Source organism: Canis aureus, chromosome 37 (genome assembly GCF_053574225.1).
Source record: "Canis aureus isolate CA01 chromosome 37, VMU_Caureus_v.1.0, whole genome shotgun sequence".
In the NCBI taxonomy this organism is placed as follows: Eukaryota; Metazoa; Chordata; class Mammalia; order Carnivora; family Canidae; genus Canis; species Canis aureus.
In genome coordinates this window covers 13,235,211-13,259,950 of record NC_135647.1, presented here as the reverse complement: position 1 = coordinate 13,259,950, position 24,740 = coordinate 13,235,211, and the positions used below count along the sequence as shown (strand labels likewise).

General features: G+C 47.3%; 1 long non-coding RNA gene across 2 annotated transcripts; it reads left to right on the top strand.

Moving 5' to 3' along the window:
• Positions 1-1,621: 1,621 nt before the first annotated feature.
• LOC144306570 (uncharacterized) lies at positions 1,622-24,052 on the top strand. 2 transcript variants are annotated; one of them, XR_013373645.1, is made up of 4 exons: positions 1,622-3,889; positions 5,895-6,035; positions 20,926-21,002; positions 23,836-24,052. It is a non-coding gene; the product is annotated as an uncharacterized LOC144306570 (long non-coding RNA). The 2 variants fall into 2 exon arrangements; XR_013373644.1 differs by having other exon boundaries at positions 5,895-6,096.
• The last annotated feature ends 688 nt before the right edge of the window (positions 24,053-24,740 follow it).

Sequence of the window (24,740 nt, the reverse complement as noted above, 5' to 3'; positions counted from 1 at the left end):
ATCACAGCCTGATGGGTGGGAGGCTGCTCTCACCTCCCAGTGGAGGCCCAGGTGGGCCAAAGTTGGCAGGAGAGGTCACAGAGGGCAGTGGGATGTCAGAAGCCTGGTCTCCAAGAGGCCAGTGTAAGGACCAGGGTGTTCAGACTCTATCTACATCAGAAGTGCCGTGGCCAGGTGGTCACCGTGGGCAAAGGGCTGGGTCTGGGTGCTAAGCTCTGGGTGTAGGGCTGGGGCCAGACACTGGGAGCCAGGCAGCCCCAGCAGGGTGAGGAGGAGACAGCAATACCCCACAGCGGAACCAGGAAGAGAAGCTCCTTCCTCCTGCTGGACCCAGAGCTGTGTGCTGACAAAGCTTGATACTGCATTTGCTGCAAAGGAGAAGCCACTTACAGCTTCTTGATCACAGAGCAGGTGCAGAAGCACGGATCTGAGGCTCAGAGCAACAGATCGACGGCCGACCCTGACCTTGGCTGCTCTCCCTGTCTGGCTCACACAGCTTTAGGAATCGTATTCCCCAGCAAACACCCTCTGGCTCTTCAGTTTGGCTGCTCCATCATCTTTCTCCAGGTGTTGATCTTTCTGGCCTAAGGAGAGTGTCCTCCCGTCTCTCTTCTTGCTCAGATTCGACCCATTCCGTAGGCCTGGTGTGAGGCCCGTGAACTGCCTCCTAACTCTTCCTCTGCTCTGGTTCCACCACATCTGGTTCTTGTCACTTCGCCTCCCTAATAAAACTGCATGTTCCTTGAGACAAGGACAGTATCTCTCTGGCCCCATTTTCCATGGTGCCTTGGATAATGCCTGGTCCTCAGTGACCCCCGATTGATATTCTGATGTGATTGAATAAGGACCTGGAAGTTTCAGCGCTGGGAGCCAGTTGGGGAATGTTTGGAAGCTTCTGGAAAAGGAATTCAGTGGCTGCTCCTTTCTCTACTCACACCCAAGACCCAGTCTGAGAGCTTCTAAGAGACTGGGAGCCTCCTTCACAGGCAGCACTACTTATTTCCTTTCCGGTGTTAGGAAGTAGAGTCATTGCAACCCACCCATTAACAGCATGTAACCTCCTGCCATAATTCTGTGTACCAAGTGAAGGAGGAGGAATAATGTCGGGTATAATGAAAATGCTTTTGCCTACTTTGACCTGAGTCTGGTCGGCAAAGGCTATATTACTCTCTTTATCCTCTTTATAAAATGGAGTTGCTTTCATAATAGGGACCTATTTCTCAAGATGAAATACTAGAGATCATAAAGAAGTGGAGAAAGAGAATGACCTGAGTGCTTTATATGGGACATTTTATTGGATCAATGCTATTTTGTCTTATTGCTTCGTGCTTTCCCAAATGGCCGGTAAGTGAATCTTGAATCACTGTGATCTCAGCCTCAATAGCCAGGACTAGGTTATATTAAAAGCTTTGGTCTGTGCAATGAGTCACTTGTTGTTTATGGAGCAGGGCTCCTCAACCCTCTCTGCTGGCATTCCTAAACAGTCCTTTAGAACTAATCACTTTCCTTTAATATCCGGGCTCGATCTTCCCTGACTACCTCCTCCTACCATTAGACTGAGCTGATTTTCTTCTTTTGTATTTTCTTAGCATTAAAAAAAAAAAAAAAGGGTAGGCATGTATAAATATCTCATATCACTCTGTATTGTAATTCTTAGTTGATTCCTTGTCATTCTGGAATGTGCCATCTTTAACTGTGTATCCCCAGGATATAAATCAGTGGCTTACATATAGTAAAGGTTCAATAAGTATTATTGGTATGAATAGGTGGTTGAATGATGACCCAATCATGCTTCCTTTGGTGGCAAACATCAATAATCCAATTTGACCTCTTTTTTGGGCATAAAAGAAAATTTATCTGCTTGTGTAGTTAGGAAGATCAAAGGGTATGACTTCTGGCTTCAGGTATGAGTGGGTTCAGGGAATGATTTTATCATCAGGACTCTTTCTTTCGAAAAGAATCTTGGTTTCTGCAGACATCCAGATTTACTTCGTTATCATAGATCTCTCCATGGGGCCTGCCTAAATAAATGAAGAATAAAGCCACTGAAGGTTCTAGCCCAGGGTTTCTCAATGTGGAGGTATTGACAATTTGGAATTGGTAATTCTTTACTGTATGGGGCTGTTCCATGTCCCATCAAATGCCAGTAGTGCTTCCACACATCGTGACTACTAAATTTATCCCCCTCCTCCAAACTTTCAAATGTCCCCTAGAGAGGATAGTACGGCTTCTGGTTGAGATTCCAAAGAAAATGGCCTGTCACCTAGTCTCTATATCAGCTCTTGAAAAGGATTCTGATTGGCTCTGTGTAGGTTGTGTTTCTACTTCTGGACCGATCACAGTGTTCGATGCATTTGGGAGCCTGGCATAATCTGATTGGTCAACGTATTAGTTGTCTATTGCCTCTCAGCAAATTACTCCAAAACTTAGCAGCTTAACGCATTTATTATGGCAAATGATTTCTGTGGGACAGGAATCTGGGAGTGCTGTGGTTGGGCTGTTCTGGCTCAGGGTCTGTCACAAGGCTGCAGTCAAGCTGATGTCTTCCCAAGGCTCACCTGGGGCTGAAAGATCCACTTCTTTTTTTTTTTTTTTTTAAATTTATATTTTATTGGTGTTCAATTTGCCAACATATAGAAGATCCACTTCCAAGCTCAGCCATGTGGTGGCTTGTAGGCATCATTTCTCGTGGGCTGTTGGGTAGCTCACCACATGGCTTCTCCGTAGGCACATGGCAGCTAGCTTCCCCAGAGTGACTGATCTAAGAGAGAAACTGGAGAGGAAAGGAACAGAGGTGAGAGTGCCGTGTGGCACTGCAATCTTTTACAACCTAATCTTGGAAGTGACATACATCATCTCTGCTATATTCTGTTGGTCACACAGGCCAACTCTGGGTGGGGCTACATGAGGGTGTGAACCCAAGAGGCAGGATCTCTGGAGGCCACTGGGAGGCTGGATTACAGGAATGCCCCTCTGGGAAATCACAGAGGGTGAGGACCTGCATTTCCCTAAAGGAAGTCATGCATCGTAAACAAAAAGTAGATAGATGTCTGCTACAAATGAATATTTAAATTCACATCATCATTAACTCACTCAAGGCAGCACAAGGAAAGGTCTGGTGAAAACAGTGCTATGAGTTATTTCTCTTTATCTGTGGCTCATCCCATGCTCCTTAAGAATATTTTTTTTCTGCTGCGAGCTGATGTTTCCTGGTCAGCATTTATTTGTGCAAAGGCTTTCACAAGCAATTCAACTGCTGATGTAGAAATAGGTTTTGTAGATCTTGGGGGTACACCAGTATTTGGGGGTGTGACTCTTACATGAATTGTCCTGGCAGCTGCTTACTGTTTCTCCAAAGTTCTCCTTTCTCTGATGCTCTTTAATGCTTTCAACTTATAGCAGAGAGAAGGCATCAGCTCTAGCCTGGTACATTTCCACCGAGAGGAGGTGGGGTGCAGGACTGGAGCAGCCCCGGGAACAGCATACAGCTGAACCCACTACAAGGCAAGAGGTGGTTGTTCAAAAGTAGGCGTTCTGATTCTGTGCATTGGGATAGATGTTCTGCGGTAGTGTTCCCCCGAGACGACGTGGAATAGGTAAATGCTGTTTTCTCATTAGGGATTAATGGTGTACACAGGCAAGGTGATTTCTGAGACTTCGGTCTCTGGTTAAAGTACCGCCAGCAACTGAGCCATCCTGACACCCCACTGCTCTCAGTAATGAGAAACCACTCTTTGCCTTCCCACCGCCCCGCCAGGAAGAAGGCTGCCAGCTATCGTGTAACCCATACCCAGACAGCTGATGGAAGATTTTGCTTCTCCTCCCTCCAAGCTTTTGGAAAGTAATAAAAGCAATGTAGAAAACGAGCGACTCAGGAAATGGGTTGAAAGTAAGTCTTGCGCAGGTTGAATTGTACAAATGGAGGCACTTCCTCTCTTGACTAATGAAAACAAAGATGCCAAGTGTGAGGCCCTGTGTTCCTTCTGCTTGATTTTCCACAAATGCTGCCTGTCAGATTGGGAACCCCTTGACAGTGAATGTTCTGTTCAATGAGGAAGAAGATGCATCTGACTTGGGGCAGCTCAACACATCACCAAGCAGAGGCTGGGATTTGTCAGCTCTCTGGCCAGAGTATCTAGAAACAGGCGAACCACTCGGCCTGGCCAAAGGCTGCAGATTTATGCACTGGCCTTTTCAACAGGGCTTCAGAAGTGATTAAACATCTAAATGACACTCCTCCATTCTTCTTTTGTTCCTGACAAGCCCTGGCCCTTTAACTGTCCAGGTAGCTCAAGAGAGAAGAGTAGAGAAGGTGAAGAAAAACAGCATCCTTAGGAGAATGTGGCCTGTTTCCCTGCATGCTCCAGCACAGACGGAAAGAGAGAGTCACACGTACCAAATTGGTTCTCTTATGCCGGGTCTCACTAGGCTGGATGTGTTGGTTTTACATTTGTGAAACCCAGAATACAGCAGGTCCCCCCCTTATCTACTGAGGATACATGCCAAGACCCTCAGTGGATGCCTGGAAACTGTGGGAAGAGACATCACAGTTAAAGGGGGACTCTGGTATTTAAGCGAAAGGTTATCTATGGCTAGCTGGAGTCATAGAATGAGGGGGTCCTCCCCAGGGGTACTCAGTGGAGTGCTGTTAACTTTGGTGTCATTGCCGGAGGAATGAATGGGGGATGGGTTGCCCGAATCTGTGTCCCTGTTTCTCTCCTTACACTTAGACTCTGACTATTCTGCTGAGCCATGTTCCCTGCCCTGTCCCTCCCATTCCTGAGTGGCCCATTGGCAGGGCTTGGGCAGAAAGGAGCATGAGGCAGATAGAGAGGGGTTTGATCTCTAGCTCTGGACATGGACAGTCCTGGGTTTAATTCTGCTAGCTGTGTGAGCTTGGACAAGTTCCTTAACCTCTCTGGGCCCTGTGTTCTTATGCAGACACTGGAGATAATCGTGGTACCTCTTTAACCTACGGGGCTGTAGTAAAGGCTAAGTCAGATGATGCAGTGCCTGGTGTAACTCAGAAAGGATCTGCACCTCCTGTTCTAGCACCTGGGTGGTCACCCTCACACTGAGGGCTCCGGAGTATAGGATGGCAGAGCTGGAAGGACCTAACCACTCACAGGGCCCCCGTCCCTCCTTCGGTCTTAGGGGTCAAAATCCAGCCTTGTTGCTGTTGTTGTTCAATCAGCCTTCTTGGGAACCCTCTTACACTGTTGGTGGGAATGTGAACTGGGGCAGCCACTCTGGAAAACTGTGTGGAGGTTCCTCAAAGAGTTAAAAATAGACCTGCCCTACGACCCAGCAATTGCACTGCTGGGGATTTACCCCAAAGATACAGATGCAGTGAAACGCTGGGACACCTGCACCCCGACGTTTCTAGCAGCAATGTCCACAATAGCCAAACTGTGGAAGGAGCCTCGGTGTCCATCGAAAGATGAATGGATAAAGAAGATGTGGTCTATGTATACAATGGAATATTCCTCAGCCATTAGAAACTACAAATACCCACCATTTGCTTCAACGTGGATGGAACTGGAGGGTATTATGCTGAGTGAAGTAAGTCAACCGGAGAAGGACAAAAATTATATGGTCTCATTCATTTGGGGAATATAAAAAATAGTGAAAGGGAATAGAAGGGAAGGGAGAAGAAATGTGTGGGAAATATCAGAAAGGGAGACAGAACATGAAGACTCCTAACTCTGGGAAACGAACTAGGGGTGGTGGAAGGGGAGGAGGGCGGGGGTGGGGGTGAATGGGTGAAGGGCACTGAGGGGGGCACTTGATGGGATGAGCACTGGGTGTTATTCTGTATGTTGGCAAATTGAACACCAATAAAAAATAAATATATTATTAAAAAAAAAATCAGCCTTCTTTGGTTTTCTTTCCAGGAGGAGGAGTTTGGAATGTTCCACCACTTTACCTTAGGGAGTGGGGGGAGCTCTAGTGCAGCACTTGGAATTACCTGCCACCTGTCGTTGTATTGGAAGAAGCAGAGCTCAGAGAAACTGCCACGTGATCTTCCTGAGAAGGTTTGCCTCTGTAAAGCTTTGTAAGACCGAAGGTAGACAACTCATCCTACCTTTTGACCAGGTGTCCTTGTTGTTGTTGCTGTTTGTTTTTTGTTTTTAAAGGAAGAGAGGTAATAATTGTGTGATGCAGCCTATAGGGAGTAAACAAAACACCTCTGTGTTTAGTAAGTCTTTCATTTATTAATTTTCTACTAGGATTTTTTTCTCCCTTTATTTTAAATGGAAAAATAATTTTATTTTTTCCTCACCGAGAGAAATATTTGGTCTTCTGCTGTTTTTCTTCTCCCCAAAGCTCTGCTTCCATCACATCAAAGCACTGCAGGCCTGGCTTCAAAACCCAGTCAGGGGACACCTGGGTGGCTCAGTGGCTGAGCATCTGCCTTCAGCTCAGGGTCCTGGGATGTGTCCTGCATCGGGCTCTCTGCAGGGAGCCTGCTTCTCCCTCTGCCTATGTCTCTGCCTTTCTCTCTCATGAATAAATAAATAAAATCTTAATCAATCAACCAACCAACCAACCAACCAACCAACCCCAGGCGGGAATAAAATGGGGCCAGAGTCAAGCACCTGCCATCTCACTGCCTGGGGCCACACACAGTAGGGTAGGCTTTGCCCTAGACCCCAAAAATATTGGCATTGAGTGTTTAGACACAGAGCCTGATGCCAAGTGGCACCCACAGGGGCCTGGGTCCAGCCCTCCCCCACCACATGGGACCCCAGGTGTCTGAAGTGCTGGAAGCGCACCTGCAGTCCTGGCTGACCAGGGGTGGGGGACCCCAGAGGACAGGCACCCAGCCCCTGCCGCATGGAGCTTCTGTCCTGCGGGAAAGGCAAGCATGAAACCAAGGCTGTGGGGGAAACTCATTCCCAACAGCTATGGGGAGGGAGACCTTCTGAAGATGGAATATCGAGGAGCAGTTGAGGGATGTGGTGGAGACTTGCTCTTCTCTGGATGCTGAAGGTCAAGTAAGTCACTTGAAACAAGTGTTTGGGGAGCTTTTCCTTCACAGTCATATTTGAGACTGAACGAGGGGTGGATATCGGAGGCTGGGAAGAGGAGGAGTTAGCACCGCCAAGTAGCTGGCCAACAGCGCCTCTGGGGTGGAGGGAGCCCGAGTCTGGCCGGCCCGAGCCTGGTGGGTTTGCACCCAGCAGGGCAGGGACTGGTGTCCTCGGGCTGCGGGGAGGCCGCGGTCCTGGTCATCCCGAGTCTGCGGAGGCAGAGGCCTTTGGAGCCCAACACCCAGGCCCCTGTGGAGGTGCAGGCTGCAGCGCCCGGCCCCAGAGCCCGCCTTCCAAGGGGCATCAGGACCCACTTTCATAATGCCTTTCCACCCACCCTTTAGCTGGCTTGCATTTGCATCCAGGACTAAAGCCTAGGCCTTGTTTGGGGTTTTCAGCTTCTGGAACATTTTCCTTCACTGCTTTCAGAAAGTGTCCAAATGACACCACCAAGGGAAGCCGGAGCAGTTAGATCTATGGCCCCTCTGGGGTTAGCAAATGAATGGCACTGAAGGTGGCTCTCGAGCCCACCCCTGGCGCTTAACTCACTCGGGCGTCAGTGAGCTCACCCCTCAGGACTGGCACATTAGTGACCTCGCAGTAATAACTTTCCTGGCAGAGACCAAAGTGACAGCCCAGCTGGAACCATTAGGTCACTCCCCATCCCTTGCAGGTATAGATGGCCTCTGATGCTTTACCACTGCATCTGAATCCATGCAGGTAGTTATCGAGCCAGGCAGAGCTGCATGCCATTATCTGGCCCCTGCTGTCCTTCCAGCTCCCTTCCCCACCCCACCCACCCCTCCTTCATGTAGCCTGTGTTCGAAGAAGACTCTGTCCTCTTTCCTGAACATACCTCTGTGCTCTAACTGAAGGCATTCATTCACTGGAATGCCCTCCCCTCCCATCTCTACCTGTTGAAATCCCATTATTCTCCAGTGTGCATCTCCTTGTCCTTCTCAGAGCATGGTTATTTCCATCAGCTCTCATCCATGGTTGTGGGTCTTTAGCTTTCTGGACTAAGTTTTGCTACACAAATATCCATTGACGATCTTTGAGTTCCAATTACTGTGTTAGATACTGGCAGCATGAGGATGAATAAGACACTGAAAATGTCTTTGAGGACGTATAAAAATCCCCCAGTGAACAAATAGGCAGGTAAACACCTCATTACAATAAAATGTGCTAAGACACAGAAACAGGGTTCTGGGAGTGCACCAGGATGGACAAGGTCTACTAAAAACTACTCAGGTCCTGGTGTAGCCAAGGAATAATTATTAGCCTTTGAGGGCCCAGAGGAAGGGCCTATGTTGGGAAAAGAAACTGGAGAACCATGTTTGTGATGGCTAATTCCGTGTGTGAACTTGGCTAGGCCATGGTACCCAGATATTTGATTAAACAGTATTCTCCATATTTTGGTGAAGCTATGTTTTAGATGAGATGAACATTTAAATCAGTGGACTTTGAGTAAAGCAGATTACTCCTTATAATGTGGGTGAGCCTCATCTAACTAGTTGAAGGTCTCAATGAAATCAAGATCAGCTTTCCCCAAGGAAGAGGAGATTGTGCCTTTGGGCTTGAGTTGCAACATTGCTTCTTCTTTGGGTCTCAACCTGTTGACCCACTCTGCAAAGTTAGAACTTGTCAGCTTCTGTATCCACATGAGCCCATAGCTCAAAATCTCTCTGTCCCTCTCTCTCCACATATTGATGTGCATGCACACACACATGCACACATACATACACACATGCACACCTCTTGATTCTGCTTCTCTGGAGAGCCCTGACACAGTATTGATCCCCACTGCCAGCTGTTTTGCAGGCAGTATAAAGCCATCAGAAGTCATTAAGTAGGGGTGTCTTGGGTCAGAGCTGTATTAATAAAGGGTCCTTTTTTAAAAAAATTATTTATTTATTTTTGGAGAGAGAGAGCATGCACAAGTGGAGGGGCAGAGGGAGAGGGAGGGAGAGAGAATCTCAAGCAGACTCTCTGCTCAGAGTAGAGCCTGGCACGGGGCTTGATCTCACGACCCTGAGATCATCACCTGAACCAAAACCAAGAGTTGGATGTTTGACTGACTGGGCCACCCAGGTGCCCCAATGAAGGCTTCTTTATTAAAGGAGCAGGTTCTAGTCCGGGCTCAACTATAGCTGTTAGCTTTGGGCCACCAGGAACCTCAGGGGGCCCTGCCCCTTCCTGGCCACAGGGGTGTCCTGTGCTGTCCGCCATCAGTAAGGAGTTTTGTCCCATTACCTGCAATGTTGGGGAGGTGGTCACTCTCTTTCGGTTCCCACGGACCCAGTTGGGTGTTCATCACCAGGAACTGCTGAGACTGCGTCTTGCCTCATCTCTGGTTCCTGCCCATCCAGCAGAAGGTTTGATTCTGTCCTGCCTGCCCTGGGGGAGCTAGCTACTGCATTCTGGAAGCTAAGCGAAGGAAGTAAGCATGTGGTTTAGGAGCATCCCCGGGCAGAGATGCTGGTCCCGGACAGTGCTTCTAATCATAGACACGTCCACCTAGGGCTGTTGAATACTGTCTCCTTACCGATGGCCGTTGAGAGATGAGTGGCCCTCCACAGGGGGACGGGGTAGGAGCCAGGCTATGGCTTATTTTCTACAGACTTGAGGACCGCCCTGCCTAGGGTGGGTGAAGGCCTGGCCCTGGAGCAGGCATATGCAAGGCCATCAAATGGCCCAGCTCGGGGAGTGGATCCAAGCTTCAGGGGCAGGGGTTGCTCAGACTTGAGGCACCTGGAGCTTGCAGGAGCTCAGAAGTTCAGGGTCACTGGCTCCCCATCTGGAGCAGTAACTTAATTCCATGAGCCACCCTGACTCGTGTGGCCAAGGATGCTGACATTTTCCTGTTGCTGTTAAATCCAGGCTCCGGGGCAGGAGGGGACCAGTCGTAGATGCGGCTGTGGGGGGCTGGAGAAGGCGAAGGTATGGGGAGTGAGGCAGGGCCGACAGTCCTGGTATCATGTAGACTTTCTTAAATTAGCTATGGGGAGAGGAAATAAGAAAGAAGAGCCAGAAAGTCAGCAGCCAGACTTTCCCATACCATCTGGGATGGGAAGCAGTAAGCTGCCAAGAAAAGCTATGTGCTAGAGCTAATTGGGAGAACTTGAAAGCAGGAGCAGCATGCCGCCCCACGAAATCGAGAGGCTTTTCTTTTCTTTCTCTGTTTTCTTTTTTTTTTTTTTCTCTGTTTTCTTTCCTTCCTTCCGTCTTCCTTCTTCCCCACCCCTCCCCGTCCTGTCCCCCTCCCTTGCTTTCTTTTTTAAACACAGAACTCTATGGAGCCTCAAAAGTCATGGAACTGCTAAGAAAACACAGATCTGAAGATTTGGTATAATCAGAAAGCAAGTATGTAGACTAGTGAAGCAGGATTCAGCTGAGTCATGTCTGATAGTTTACTGCAAAGTGGGGCTAGCTCAGTGTAGCAGTTTGATTTTTTAAAAAATTTATTTATTCAAGACAGACACACACACACACACACAGAGGCAGAGACACAGGCAGAGGGAGAAGGAGGCTCCATGCAGGGAGCCCGATGTGGGACTCGATCCCGGGTCTCCAGGATCATACCCCGGGCCGAAGGCAGCACCAAATCGCTGGGCCATGGGGGCTGCCCAGCAGTTAGATTTTTTTTTAATAAATTTATTTTTTATTGGTGTTCAATTTGCCAACATATAGCATAACACCCAGTGCTCATCCTCTCAAGTGCCCCCCTCAGTGCTCGTCACCCAGTCACCCCACCCCCCGCCCACCTCCCCTTCCACCACCCCTAGTTCGTTTCCCAGAGTTAGGAGTCTCTCATGTTCAGTTCGATTTTTTAAAATCTTGTTGCAAATTGGATTCCTAATTCGTAATACCAGTTAGGTCACTGTATGCATGCCTTAATTTCTTACTTGTGTTACTCGTAATGCAGAACAGTTTCACTGTGGGGCCCCTGCCACCTTGTCTGGCATGACCAGCCACCTGGTGTGGCCAGGGCTCCATGTGTTGAAAGGTTTAAGGAGACTTTAGGTGAGTGCTTGAAGCTTTTCCTCTCATCCAGATACTTTGAAGGCTACAGAGAGGGTTTGGCCTTCTCAGAGGTGGAGTACTCCTATATCCCCCCAATCAGATGAGGGAACCGGGCTCTACAGAGTTGTACGATGTGAGTAAAATTGACAGCCAGTGGTTTGCAGGGTCAGTCTCGAACTAGGCTTGTGTGACCCAGAAACCTCTTCTCTTTCTGCCACATCATTATCTTCCTGCTGCCTTTTCACAGACTAAGGGGCTAGTGGCTTTTACAGGCAAGACCGTGAGGAAGCTACCTGAGTGCCTGCTAGGGCTCTGGGTGAGGGTAGGCAGTATGGAGGCGGTGAACGTTGACCCTGCTTGGCTTTTAGCACATTTCTCACTCCTGTAGCCTTCTGCTTCTATGAAAACAGAAATCTCTCCCCTAAGCCATGCCTTGGTGACATTATGTGCAGGCATAGCATCACCTAAGCACAGCAGCTCACCTTTAAGCAAGGGTAGCCTATACATGCCCCTTCTCTCTTGGTGCCCACGATCCTGTCCCAGTGCGGCCTGGAAGCCCAACCTGATACACCCTCTCCGCACCACTCCAGGAGTCTGCTTTCATCTTGCTCTTCTTCTTGTGCATGTTCAACAGTGACCCGCCCAAGGAAACATGAGCTTGTCACTGTGGACTGGAAGGACTCACGAGTGTGGTCCTCACTACTTGGTCCAGGGGTCTTTCCTTTACCAGCTTGATGCTCAGAGGGGTATCCTTAAAGGGTCTCTTCCATATTGCCAGTACAAGAACACTTCACTTTTTTTCTCCAGTTGATCTGATCACTTTCAACTTTCTGTTGACTGTCATTAAATACAGCATAAGTAGAATTATTGCCCAGGGAGCAAGAGAGAGCTTGATACCTCACTATTGATGCATCAAGTCAGTGACTGGTATCTGTTTTGGCCATATAGACTCTTGAGACTTTAAAAGTGAACAAAGATCATTGTTTTCTGTGACATGAAGACACAAATCAATAATGTATTTCTACTTGTGGTGAAATGGGATAAGTCCTAGGCTGAGAAAAAACCTAGATTCAAGTTCCAGCTGCTTGACCTTGGATGGGTCACATAACTTGGATATCCTCGGTTTCTTTCTGTGCAGATTGGAGATGCCTAGTGGAGACTGCTGGCAGACACCCATGAGAATCCAAATGAGATCATTATGTGAGAGAGCTCTTCAATCTATGAAAGCTTAGACAGATATCAGGCAAGGAAGGTTAAAAAATATTCCACATGGTTTCTCCTCCAGGATCTGCAGCCTGGCAGGTTGGTCCCTCTCATGCCGGTGGTAAGAACTTGTGGGTTGTACATTACACCAGGGTCCCAAATGCAACCTGGAAATTTGTACACTTTCACTATACCCTGAATCCATGAGAATCACCAGAAAAAGCATAAAGGCTGGTAGAATTATATTTCATTTCAAATGGTATAAAGGAAGGAAAAAAATAATTGCCTATCTTAACATATTATTTTGTGAATATTATTCCTTCCTTCCTCTCACCGATCCTTCCATCCATCCATCCATCCATCCATCCATCCATGTTGTTCCATCCATCCATCCATCCATCCATCCATCCATGGTGTTCTTTCCCTCTGTTCATCTATGCACCCATGCATCCATCAATCCATACATCTATGCATGCATGCATCCATCCATCCATGATGTTCCTTCTATCCATCTATGCATCCATGCATGTATGCGTCCACCCATCTGGCTCTCCATCCATCTATCAGTCTATCTGTTCATCCATCAGTCCATCCATCCATCCATCCATCCATCCATCCATCCATCCATCCTTCTACATGCTGTTCCTTCCTTCTGTTCATCTGTGCATCCATGCATCTATGCATTCATCTGTCCATCTATTCATCCATGCATCTATGCATCTTTCCATCCATCCAGTTCCTTCTATCGATCCATGCTTTCATCCATCTACCCACGCTGTTCCTTCTTTCCATCCGTGCCTCCATCTGTCTGTCCATCCATCCATCAGTCCATCCATCCATCCATCCATCCATCCATCCATCCATCCACCTTTCACTGACCACCTGTTAGGTCTAATTAAGCACGTGGGGATATACAATTGATTAGGAGGCAGTTTCTGTCTTTAGTTGCTTGTTGTAGTGAGAGATAAATGAGTAATCAACGAACTAAACTGCTATATGACCAAGTGATATAAATTGATCGAAAGCCTTCTCTCTACTTCCCTCCTTCCCTTCTTCCTTCTTTCCATCCTTTCATTCTTTGCATATAATAGAGTGTTTCAAGGGAATCTAGAGTTCTTTTTCTCATTTCTTAAGAAACAGCAATACAGGGAAAGGAACTGCTCTTTTTGAAGCTATCTGTAGTGTTTCTTTTTCTCCATAGATAGAGGACAGACTTCTTCATTACATGCAGAATGACACTTTAATGGACTTTTTGGTTATGAAGCTCATAAATTCCAGATTGTCTTCTGGAATAAAGTGGTTTAAGACAACAAGAATCTAAATATTTTACATAAAATGTCTTCTGTGAGGGCAGAATTGCAAACTCAGATGATTTCATTGTAGAAACAACTCCCTGCCCCCTCCTATGGAAGCCTCAGAAGAGACCCATCTGGACTCCAACTTGGAAAGACATGGTCCTTGGGGAGCTAGTTTGGGCTTTTCATCACAGTCCTAGAATAGGGCCTAGGAGAGCAGTGTCCAGCAGAGCCTGAAGGAAGGCTTGGCCCATTGGCTCCAAGAGCAGCCAAAGCTCCCACCAACACCTTGTTAATCATTACAATCTATATTTAGAATCAGGGGATGGTCTGGGGTTCAAGCTTGGGCAAAGTGGTTCTGGAAGCAACAGAAGCTCTGGGAAAGCTAGAGTCCACACCATAGAGGTGACTGGATGTGAGCTGGAGGATCAGACAGGAACTGGACAGTGTCACTCAGGGAGTCCTAGAACACAGGCCTTAGACCACTGTTTTCAAGGTGCTATTGAGCATATGACTCATGTAGGCAAGAGAGTCTGGGACATTTGGGCATCAGGCAGGTTTACTTAGCAACTCTTTATTCTTAAAAGAATATGCATAACATCTCACCCCCAAGTCACTGGCTCAAATTCTTGGCTAAAGGACACAGAGGACTTTAGCCTACACCATGGCCACCAGAAAAGTGGCCAGGCCAGCCTCCTCTAAGGCCCTGAAGTCAGCCTCATGGAGGTCGGTGGACACGAGCTGGGGCTTGAACCAGGCATATCCCCCTGACCATCTACTCCCCTGTGTCCCCTATGACCACAGTTTTCACTCCTATGAACATGTGGTTCTTATTTCAACTCTGATCCCACCCCCCTCAACCAAGTTGAACCTCTCTGCAGGCATCCCTCCCCTGACAGGGTCTTCAGAAATATACGTGGAAAAACAGCCTGATGTCTAATGTCCTGCACCCCCTTTTCTACAAAGCCTTTCAGGAAGCACAAGTAAACCCTGGCTTAAAACCATGGTTGAAACCATGGCTCATGAAGCCAGAGAATGCTTGATTTACCCTGCTAGGGATAGCTTGCACATCACCAAGTCTAACCCCCCGAGGATCTATCTGTTCCTCATTCTTCTAAAAGACTGAGTCTGCACAGGTGGAAAACCTAAAAGGGAAAAAGGTAATACCCAAGATTGCAGAAGAGTCTCCCATTGGCAGAAACCATCCCTTGCTTGAGTGAAAAGGGAAAAAACACCGCGTAGTAAAGTTCACCAGCTCTGGCATCAGAAAGATCTGGGGCTGGGTCCCCTGCAAATATGCCCTGGCTGCATGACCTTAAGTCCCACACACATAGTTTACTCATTTAATTCTCAGAACGAGCAGAGAAGCAGGTGTTATTATTTTCATTTAGAAACAAGGAAAATGGATGGTGAAAGGTTGTGCATAGAAAATGCCAGCACTGTGCATATCCACACTGAGTCTGTGGTAGGGGCTCCCTGTCGTTGCTGCCATGGGCCCTGATCCTTGGGATCTCCAGGCGCAGGTGGGTATTTATTTTATCTGAATCATGACAGGATGGTATAAAGAAGGCTTGTATTTACATAGCCCTTCAAAATGTACAAAGCACTTTCCATTCTTTATTCCCAAGAGGGCGGTACCCATTTGAGGAATTGGCCCTGGAGAAACAGGCCTTAGTTTCCTCACCAGCACCTGATTTTCCTACTTCAAGAAGAAGAAGTGCTTTCCATCTCCTTGGAAGCATTGATGCTTCCATTGTGCACCACCCAACAGAGGCGTGGGCTTGGTGCAGCGCTGTGGGTCCTCTTGATCCTAAGGCTTCCAACTGATCCACATCTGGAGATTCCAAAGAGGCAGTGGTGTGGAGGTCCTGGTTGTGATGTTCTGTATGGACATTGCCTTCTGGAGTGTGTTGAATGGCATTCTACTTCCCAAAGCACACTCCCCATGCCCCAAAAAGGACATGGACACTAGGTGGATACCAGGAATCTAAATGGGAACTTATTTGGCGAGAGAGTGTCTCAGAAGTAACTAAGGATCTCAAGATAAGATCACCCTAGATTATCCAAATTGCCCCTAAATCCAGTGACGAGGGTCCTTAAAAGAGAAGAATAGATAGGGACAGACACACAGAGGAGAGGAGGCCACGTGAAGACAGAAACAGAGATTGGGGGGCAGCCCAGGTGGCTCAGCGGTGTTGTGCCACCTTCGGACCAGGGCATGATCCTGGAGACCCAGGATCGAGTCCCACATCAGGCTCCCTGCATGGAGCCTGCTTCTCCCTCTGCCTATGCCTGTGCCTCTCTCTCTCTCATTCTCTCTCATGATTAAATAAAATAAAATCTTAAAAAAAAAAAAAGAAGCAGAGATTAGAGTGAGCAACCACAGCCAAGGAATGCTTGGAGCCACTGGAAGCTGACAAGGCAAGGAAGGGTCCTTCCCTCGAGCCTTGAGGGGGAGCACAGCCCTGCCGATGCCTCAATTTGGGACTCTTGCCTCCAGAACCGTGAGAGAATACATTTCTGTTGTTTCAAGCCACCCAGTTTGTAGTGATTTGTTACAGCAGCCCTAAGAAACCCATACACCAACACACACATGCACGTGCAAACAGTTCTGCCCCCACCTCCAAAAAAACTGCAGAAGGCAAATGAAATAGGGAGAAAGACCGAGGTTCTAGTCATGTAGATTGCGAAAAATTCATGTACACAGAAAAGTAATGTCCCCACTACAGAGGGAGAGATCGCTGGAAGGGATTCATTCTCTACTAACTCTTTCTTCGCTCATGCTTCTGGGTCAGAGAGGGGCTGCTGGCTTCATTCAGCTTGAAGCAGTTGCCCGTTTGTTTGGCCTCCAAACTCTTGTGCTTCTTTCAGTCACAGGAGGGACTTGCTCAACAAAGCCTGACGTTTCCTAGTTCTTGGCTCTGTGCCTGGACTCCACAACCCCCACCAGGCAGGTCAAACAAATTCCCAACATGTCAGCATGTTGGTCTGCCTGGACCTGGCTTTTCCTTCCCACCCCTGGAAAGCCGTGCGCTGTGTCTCAAGGCTCCATGTGAACAGATGGATGTTGTCCACCCACAATCATAAAGGCTGCTTTGGTAGCCCTGGTGGCTTCAGGAGGGTCAAGGCCAGGGTGGCCCCACTAACTCTGGATGGCCAAACTTTTAAGAAACATTAGTCAAGGGTGTGGATCAGCCTTGTTTACTGGCCTAAATTGAAGCTTACCAGAAACCCAAGTGAGTAGCAACCCAAGACATCAGAGAGCTCCCTTGTCCAAGTAAGGACCAAAGGGTAGGTGACGGTGGAGGGTAGGACCCCAGTGTGGTGGTTGTGACCAATTCACTGAAGGAGCCAGCCCAGTGTAGGGTAAGTGGGACAAATTGGCGCTTCCCTGCCACCTGTTGCCTTTCCTGCCTCGACTTTGTGACATATCTAGCTGATCCTACAGCTTTCCTGGTCAGTTTGGGATCTTCATGAGCAGCCTCCCTTCTAGGTTTAATCCAATTGAGTCTAATATCAAAGCTTCAGTGTTCCAAGAGATGCTTGGAACTCTTGGAGAGTTCCAAGCTTCCAGCCTGGCAGCCCGCAGCAAGGAGAGTAACACAGTGGGGTCCGCTCTGCTCTCTAGGCCAGCCCGGTGAGGTGGAGGGAGGGAGGGAGGGAGGAGAGACAGGGCCTAGGAGGGATCATACTTGCTGGCCTCAGACAGGGCCAGAGGCCCAAAAGCTACCTCTGATTTTTGTGAGTTCTTTGATGTCCCTCTGGGGACCGCCGTGGGGCTCTCTGGTCACCACATTTTGCAGTGGAGCAGGTGGTTCTCCCTTGGACTGGTCAGAGCTTCTCCCAGCTACTGCTTCTGAAGCTTTACTCTTCAGAGACCCTTCTCTTGTGGTCACTTCCTGTTCCGGACACCTGTTGGGAGCATCTGTTTCAAGGCAGTTCCAGTCTCATGACCTTTTGCGGGGCCCGCTCTGGTCTGTGGAAAATGCTCTCTCACTCCTCCATGGTCTAGGAGAGCAGACTGCTCCCAGTGCTGCCCACTTCTCCCCTTGCCCTCAAGGCACTTCTGGTGGGACTTTGATTTTCAGACTGCTGCGGGCAGGGGTCAGGCATCAGTCAGACAGGGTCTCATCAGGCTCCTCAAACACTTCCTTACAGGCCCTTCATCTGGCCTCTGGAAGGGAGAAAGAGCAGGGAACCTCCTCCCCTTCCTGCTGGGGAGCAGGGAACACAGCCTTCCACACCCCCGGCATCCAGAGACCCTCTCCTCCACTTACTCAGCCTGCTGGTGATGATAGGCTTGAGGTCACAAACCTGGCTTTGGCCCCCCCTGAGAAAGTCCCACATACATGGTGCAACTCCCTTCACTGAGCATGGAGGTCAGCTCTCAGACCCTCCTGGGGCCACCAGCAGAGTATTCACTGGTTCTGTTTTCAGAGTGTTCTCGATTCTTCAAGCTCTCATCCCTGTGCCCTCCTTGCTGCTATTCCTCAGCCTCTTTGGAGCCCTTCCCCTGCTTGGGGCCCAGGCCTTCTCCTTCAGAGCATGATAAGCTTCCCTATGGGATGACAGTTCCAGTCAGAAGACTTTGAGATTGTGAACTGCCTCACCAGGCAGTAGCTGGCTGTTGAGGGTGTCCCCCTTTGCTCTGGCTCCTGAAGGCTTCTGGGAGGGATGGTTGAGATGGGAACAGGTCCATGGAAAAGGAGACAAGGGCAAGAGACCCCTGACCCTTGGGTACCTCCATTTCAGTGAGGTCTGTCTCCACCAGTGATGCCAGGGCAACCTGTGCTTCTCAACACATAATAGTACTAGGGGCTGCTCTATGGAGTGCTTCTCTGGCAGGACCCTCGGGCTAGTCTATATGAGAGAAGACATACTCCTCTTAATGGCTGTGCTTTGGACATGACTGGGTGGCTCAGTGGTTGATCATCTTCCTTTGGCTCAGGTCATGATCCCGGGGTCCTGGGATCGAGTTCTGCATCAGGCTCCCCACAGGGAGCCTGCTTCTCCCTCTGCCTGTGTCTCCACCTCTCTCTCTCTCTGTGTCTCTCATGAGTAGGTAAATAAAATCTTTAAAAAAAAAATAGCTATGTGGGACACCTGGGTGGCTCAGCGGTTGAGCGTCTGCCTTTGGCTCAGGACATGATCTCAGAGTCCCAGGATCAATTTCCACATTGGGCTTCCTGCAGGAAGCCTGCTTCTCCCTCTGCCTGTGTCTCTGCCTCTCTCTCTGTGTGTCTCTCATGAATAAATTAATAAAATCTTAGAAAAAAAAAAAAAAAGCTATGCTTTGACCCCAGCGCTGACCCCACAATGGCCTAGAGCTTTGATGCTAAGTCTGGTCAGATGAATGGTGGCACCATGTTCAAATAATCCTGCTTTGCCAGAGAGGAAATTACACCCTCTGCCTCATCAGAGACAGTGTAAAGTGATGTGGGAAATGGAGAGGTTGCAAGGGGGCAGGAGACGGAAGCACATAGAGGAGATGAGTCCATTTTGGGGGAAGATGGACTTGTGCTTCTCTGGGAACCTTCAGTGGTAACATTTGGCTGAGTATAATGTGCAAAGGGGGTGTTGGGGAGAAGGCGCAGTGGTGGGGGTGATGCTGGAGGACCAAGCAAGGAACAGATGATGTGAGGCCTGTTGGTCACACCAGGGACCCTAGTTCGTTCGAGAGGCCACGGGGTCTATTACAAGGTTCTAAGTGGGGGTTGACATGATCAGCTTTATAAGTTAGAAAGAATACTCTTGATTGTAGCAGGAAGCATAAAAGGGGTGAGGTGAGATGAGCTAGAGGTGGGAGATCAGGTAAGAGGTTATTACAGAAGTCCAGGGGCCCATGCTGAGCCTGGACTAAGGCCATGGCAGTGGGGTAAGTAGGCTGAATGCAAGAGAGAGAGAGAGAGAGAGAGAGAGAGAGAGAGCGAGCACTGGAGGTGGAATCAGAGGGGTGGAGGCTCTGCTGGGGAGAGTGAAGGCTCAGGCAACTGGGCGGATGATGGCACCCTCCCCTCGGGTGGGAGACACAGGAGGAGCACATGTCATGTCTGGGCGTCCACAGTGTGATTTGGTCCTTGCTGGAGTCCCTGACCCTGCCAAGGATGGTCCTGGATGCCCACACCTTTCAGTAGACACGTCTAATCTAACTTCCTTCCTAAAGCCCTGGTCCTAATTCACTAAGGAATGCTGCGCTTGCAGAATAATTCCCAAGGCTTTTTCCTTCTTTCTCAGCCAGGGCCCTGTGGTGGATACACTCCTCCAGGCTCGACTGCCATAGTCTCCCAAGAGCACCTTCATATCTTGGCACGCTCCTTGGGTACAACGGTTCCTGTGAACTGAGACTTCCATGTACTTTGGAACAAAAAGTTACTTCTTGGGTCTGTAGAGTGGGTGTTTGCACCTTGATTTAGCTGTCACTGGGTCTGGCCTTTGGGGATGTTAAGTCCAATCGAAGGCCTGATTGAATCAGACTAACAAAAGTTTTGTTTAGCTTCCTCCTTCCTCCCTCCCTTCCTTTCTTTCTTCCTTTCATCTTTCTTCCTTCCTTCCTTCCTTTTTCTTTCTTTCTTTCTTTCTTTCTTTCTTTCTTTCTTTCTTTCTTTCTTTCTTTCTTTCTTTCTTTCTTTCTTTCTTCTTCTTCTTCTTCTTCTTCTTCTTCTTCTTCTTCTTCTTTCTTTCTTTCTTTCTTTCTTCTTTTTTCTTTCTTTCTTCTTTCTTATTCTCTCGTTCTCTTCCTTCCTTCCTTTATTCTTTCCTCCTTTCTTTTTTTTTTTTTTTTTTTTACCAAGCTTATTTAGCACACTCAAAGTTTAGTAACTTAATAGACTGAAGGAAACATCACCTAGGACAGAGATTGGCTACATTTCAATTGTGTTTTCTCTTCCCGGCACACTGGGAGGATGCATTTCCCCACTGCCCCTGTAGTTATGTGGGGACCCATGAGTGGATTCTGGCCAATGAAATGTGGCAGGAAGAGAGATTTCAGTGGCTTCTAGGCCTGGCATGAAACCCTGTGTGCAATGGTCCATGCTCTCCTTCTGTGACAGTTTGGTACGACTCATGTTTAAGATGGTGACAATGCAAGAAGAAGAGAGATGAGATTCCTGCCTGAGTCACCTCATGGCATCAAGCCACTGATCTGCCTTGCATGTGATGTGAACAAGGAATAAACCAATATTGTATCAAGCGACTGATATTTGGGGTTTGCTTTGTAGCCTCATCTCTTTGTGAGAAGATAGCACATCTGCACAGCTTTCTCTGCAAAGCCCATCAGTCTCTACTTATAATACTTTGAAAATGGAGAAATGTATATTCTCTTATATATATATCTATTTAATATATGTATATGCATTGTTTTTTTCTTCAAGCTAATTCTTGAAGCAAGGATCCACCAACAGGTACATGCTTTGGGAGAAAGGACTAGACTACACATAAGAAAACTGAGGTAGAAAGAAAATCTTCACAATTTTGGACAGGATTGATTTTTAAAATTGGAAATATGATGATAACACCTCATGGCGCTATGCCTGAAAGCCCCCCCTTCCCACCCCAGTGCTTCTCTTTGGGGGGAACGCCTTTTGTTATGCTTCACATATTCGTTGCCATCACCAGGGGACAGCTGAGCATATCCTTCCTTTCCAGCTGATGGGCAGGTGTGCAGGTGGGCATGCAAAGGTCAGTGTGACTTGAGAAAATGAGCTCTGGAGAAACCACAACCATCATGTATGTCAACAAAACACGAAAGTTTCAACATTTGGTAATTTTTTTCTTTTCTAATGAGGACAAGTTAATTTCATCCCCACTATAAGGATGTCATGGTGTGGTCTCAGCAGAACAGAGAAGGGAGAGAACCCAATCTCTATGAAAGTCTCCTGCAGCCACAGGGAGACAAAAACATCGGGGGAGTGAGATTCTGTAAAAAATATTCAAATACAAAAATAGATTAAAGTTCATTTTGCCCAGTTCATTGTAGCCAATGATGAGAGGTTGAAGCAGGCCTGGTGGTGTAGGAGGGAAGCGATGGCCTGTTGTGTCCAGACAGAAATACAGAGATGGAAAGAGAAAGGGGACATGCTGCCAAGAGAAGCAGCTCTCTCTGTACACACACACTCAACATCCACACGCACACATATGTCCACATGTACACACATCTACATGTACACACACATTCCACTTATACCTTTAACTCATATTTTATAAGAAGAAGATATTATCTGAAGCTTCTCCAAAAAACTTTCTCCCCAAGATCTGGGAACTATAGGTATTTTAGAAAGTCCCTCTTTTTCTCATTTTGCAATACAAATTTCAGGTCAAAAACACCTAGATACCTGTTTTTGTTTTTTTTTAAGATTTTATTGACTTATTTTAGAGAGAGAGGGAGAGAGAGTACATGCACACGTGAGCAAGGGGGAGGGGCAGAAGGAGAGGGAATCTCAGGCAGACTCCGTGCTGAGCACAGAGCCCAGGCGGAGCTCGGTCTCATGACCCTGAGATCATCACCTGAGTTGAAACCAAGAGTCGGACACTTAACTGACTGAGCCACCCAGGCACTGCATCCTCCCATCCCCCACCCCAGCTACCTGGTTTTAGCGGATACTTGTTTCCATACACGAGTTGTAGTACTCCTCATTTCTTAAGTATAAGGTCATTCCCTCTTGTTGCCATTACAAAACAAACAAACAAACAAACAACTCTTTGGACAAAAATCTTAAACTTGAGATTTAATTATGCTTATTATTACTGAGAAGGCCTCTTAATTCATTTGTGTTTCTGTTGTCTGTTTTCTGACATGTAGTTGGGGCTAGAGCTGACTCATGATTTGCAGATCCCCTAGCCACAGTCTGTATTTTTGCTTTTGTTCTGTTTGGGAGAGGAATTAGCCATACTGGACTCCGATCCATAAGCCAGCTGGGTGATGTGGATGCCTTGATTTTGCTGCCCTGCACCGAATCTCCAACTGATTATCCACTTCTAACACCCAAAGATTCCAGGTCTTTAACTGGCCCTCAGCTAGGCAGAGCTGCCCTAGTTGTGGGTAATCTTCGTCCTCTTGCTGTCTTCCACTTTCCTTTTTGGGTGATGAACTTTTTGTTTCTTAACCACCTGTGATCACGAGGATACGCAGGGAGAGGGGAAGCTAAGGCCATTCTCTGTGCTGAACACTATCAACTTTTTTAAGAGGTTTGGGGAAGGAAGTGAAATGCTGTCTACATTTAGATGACTTATAGATTCAAACCCTAGCTTTATTAGGTTATTTGTGGGTTTAATTTTTCTTTTTTGTGGGTTTAATTTCTAAAGTTGATTCAGTCTAATGTCTGGGAAGAATATTTCAAAATCAATTGCATCACATAACATAGTTTGAATTTATTTTCTCTTTATGGGAAATCATGCAACCATTTATGGAGATTTTGGCCTTACACAGTGGGGAAGTTGAGAATGTGCGCCGTCCAACATATCAACAAAACTGAAACTAGAATCTCCCATCAACTTCTGTTTCGATATCATGAATATATTATGCATTGCATCACAAGAGTGTACAGTTGGTTTATTTCAACCTCTAAAATATTTGAATAAACAAATGTCCTTGTAAATAAGAAGTTGACTTTTTGAGAGGATTTTATTCTTAAAATGCATATTACAAACACATTTCCATTATCACTCTTTTAAAAAAAACCCAAATATTAATAATTTTTCTACTTTGTATCCTTTGAGTTGTATGGCAACAAGGGTACAGGTCAAAATAAAATAAGAAGCCAAAAAATTTGAATTCTGTAGGTGGACCATGAGTATCCTGGAGGTCCTTATACTCTGCAAAGAGTGATACTCTGTGCCGTGTGCATCTAATAAATCTTATTTCAAATTCTGCCCCAAATGAACTTATCAACAGCCTTTGCTCATGGCGTTCATTGCCTCTGACAGATGTATCCCCAGCTGGTGTTGACTTCTCCCTGCACTGTGAGGAGATCATTAATCTTGTATGTTCTCTTACTCTGTGGGGCTTTTTTTTTTCTTTACTGAGATTTTAAAGCAGATTGTGCCTGTTTCCACTGACCTTTGAGAGATTTGTCATGTGTCCTTCTTTAAACAGGCTGTGTAGAAACCAATTGCTGGAGTATAGCTGGGGTCAGAGGCAGTATTTCTGTCATCAGGGTGTCAGCCTTGATTTTGTCATCCTTCCTCATGTCAGAATCAGGGGGAGGGCACCCCCACAGAAACATTTATTATTAAGCATCTGAAGAGATGCTCTGGAACCATCCTGATTAGCGATTCTTCTCCAGGCCCGGTGAAGTCACTTCATCCTGCCTCCTGAGCTGCACTGATAAGGTCCTGAGATGCCACCAGTCCCAACTGACTGCCAGTGCTGAGCAAGAGGGGGACCCCTGGAGGGGACTGCCTCTGTAGACCTCTGCACTTGAACCTGGCCATGGGCAGTGTTCTCTTGGCTGGGGAGAGAGGAAGGATTGTGTGTCTGTGAAAGCAGCAGAGAGAAGGTCAGTAGAATTATCTAGCAAAGATGCATGTTTAGAGAGGTATCAGTACTTGCTGGACAAAAATGGGTGTAGACAACCCATTTGAGGCTCTGTAAGCACTGCCTTCTCCATGTCTGGTTATCTGTTTATTTCATTTTTGAATTACTTAAGATGTTATTTAGACTGCCCATTTTATATAAAGTTGCCATTTTTCTCCAGAAAAATGACTTTTGCTTTCGTATAATTACCTATATGGGACACCTGGGTGCCTCATTGGTTGAGCGTCTACCTTCAGCTCAGGTCATGATCCTGGGGTCCTGGGATCGAGTTCCGTATCAGGCTTCCTGCAGGGAGCTTGCTTCTCCCTCTGCCTATGTCTCTGCCTCTCTCTCTGAGTCTGGCATGAATAAATAAATAAAATCTAAAAAAAATTACAAATGGCAAGGACCCAACATTTATTAAATGTTTACACTGCTTCTCACCCCACATTAAAACTCTTTGTAGGATTGAAAGCAAGTGATGACAAGCCTGCGGAGAAAAATGGTGCATGTTCCTATTGGACTCCGTCCCCTACCAAATCTCTTCCCCATCCTGTTTACCCAGGGCCTCTGAGTGGGAGGGACCCCCTGGTGCCCACTCTGTAAGCAACATCAAACTCTCCTTCTGCTCACGTCTGGTACGGACACCACATGAAGACACCACTTTCCCACCTT